Source organism: Triticum dicoccoides, chromosome 2A (assembly GCF_002162155.2).
Source record: "Triticum dicoccoides isolate Atlit2015 ecotype Zavitan chromosome 2A, WEW_v2.0, whole genome shotgun sequence".
NCBI classification, from domain to species: Eukaryota; Viridiplantae; Streptophyta; class Magnoliopsida; order Poales; family Poaceae; genus Triticum; species Triticum dicoccoides.
In genome coordinates, this window is record NC_041382.1 from 505,516,743 (window position 1) to 505,519,040 (window position 2,298).

A 2,298-nucleotide genomic window follows, 5' to 3' on the forward strand; every position below is an offset into this window, starting at 1 on the left:
GTTTTGCCGTCCTTGCTCGCGCCGGTCAACTGCGCCAGCCGCGCCCGTGGCGGCCCTCACGTCCGGCGCCCCTCCGCCGCGGCTCCGTCGCCGCACCACCCGCCCTCGCCGCGCTCGGGGCCACGCCTCCCGGTGCCCCTCTCCCCCTCTCTGTTGCAAGTCGCCGCTCCCGACTGCCCCGACGAGCTCCTCCGCGCGCGCCCGTCGCCGTGGCCTCCTCCGGCCTCTCTTGACAGCGCCCATCGCGCCACGCCTAGCTCCGGCAACGGCAAGGCTCTGCCTTGGCCACGCGCCCCGGGCCGCGCCTCCCCCGCATGCTCTCTGCCGCTCGAGCCTCTCGCCTCCGCCGCCCCGCTGCTTCCCGCGCCACGCCGCGCCGAGTGCTACTCGCCGCCTCCGGCCGTTGCGACCCAGCGCCGTGCGCTGCTCCCCGCCGACGCCCCTGTTGCCCCGTGCCCTCGCACGAGCGCATGCCCGTAACCGCACCCGTTATGCCCCCTGGGCCACTGACCAAGTGGCCCCAGCGCCCAGAACGTAAAAATAATAATAATAAAAAAATAAAAAAAAATAAAAAAATATATATATAAAAAAATAAATCAATAATAAATAATAAAAATAATTAATTTATTAACTAATTAATTAACTTAATTAATTCTGATTAACCTAGCTAATTAAGATTAATTAATCTAATGACTAATTAACCTAATTAACTACTATTAATTAGCTAACAGAGTATGATAGTGGGGCCCACCCCCCTATTAACACTAATTAGGTTAATTAAAATGTTTAATTAAAAATGTGTCACTGACCAGTGGGACCCACTGGTCAGGTTGACCAGTCAACCCTGTTGACTGCTGACGTCAGCATGACCTCATGCTGATGTCATAAATCCATTTTCGAATTAAATAAAATAATTAATTAAATCTCAGAAATTAATAAAATCTTTAGAAAATCATATCTTTTAATCCGTAACTCGGATTAAAATATTTTCAACATGAAAGTTGCTCAGAACGACGAGACGATTCCGGATACGCAGTCCGTTCGTCCGCCACACACCCCTAACCTATCGAACTCGCAACTTTCCCCCTCCGGCTCCTCTGCCCGAAAACGCGAAACACCGGGAATACTTCCCGAATGTTTCCCCCCTTAACCGGTACCACCTCATACCACGTTAGGGCACACCTAGCACCGCTCTTTGTCACGTCACGCATCGTCGTGTTTATGTTTGCATTGTATTCATTGTTTCTTCCCCCTCTTATCTCCGGTAGACTACGAGACCGACGCTGCTGCTGCCCAGTTCGACTACGGAGTTGACGACCCCTCCTTCTTGCCAGAGCAACCAGGCAAGCCCCCCCCCCCTTGATCACCAGATATCGCCTATTCTACTCTATACTGCTTGCATTAGAGTAGTGTAGCATGTTACTGCTTTCGTTAATCCTATTCTGATGCATAGCCTGACATTGTCGCTACATCTGTTGATACCTTACCTGCAATCCTATATGCTTAGTATAGGATGCTAGTTTATCATCATTGGCCCTACATTCTTGTCAGTCTGCCTTGCTATACTATCGGGCCGTGATCACTTGGGAGGTGATCACGGGTATATTACTATACACACATACATACTACAGGTGGTGACTAAAGTCGGGTCAGCTCATTGAGTACCCGCAAGTGATTCTGACGAGGGGGCTGAAAGGACAGGTGGCTCCATCCCGGTAGAGGTGGGCCTGGGTTCCCGACGGCCCTCGACTGTTACTTTGTGGCGGAGCGACAGGGCAGGCTGAGACCACCTAGGAGACAGGTGGGCCTGGCCCTGTTCGGCGTTCGCGGATACTTAACACGCTTAACGAGATCTTGGTATTTGATCTGAGTCGGCTACGAGCCTATACGCACTAACCATCTACGTGGGAGTAGTTATGGGTATCCCGACATCTTGGTATCAGCCGAAGCACTTCAGACGTCAGCGACGGAGCGGCGCGCGCCGGATTGGAACGTAAGCCTGCTCTTGTATTAAGGGGGCTAGTTCTGCTTCCGGCCGCCCTCGCAACGTGCAGGTGTGCTATGGGCGATGGGCCCAGACCCCTGTGCGCTTAGGTTTAGACCGGCGTGCTGGCCTCTCTGTTTTGCCTAGGTGGGGCTGCGACGTGTTGATCTTCCGCGGCCGGGCATGACCCAGGAAAGTGTGTCCGGCCAAATGGGATCAAGCGTGTTGGGTTATGTGGTGCACCCCTGCAGGGAAGTTAATCTATTCGAATAGCCGTGATCTTCGGTAACAGGACGACTTGGAGTTGTACCTTG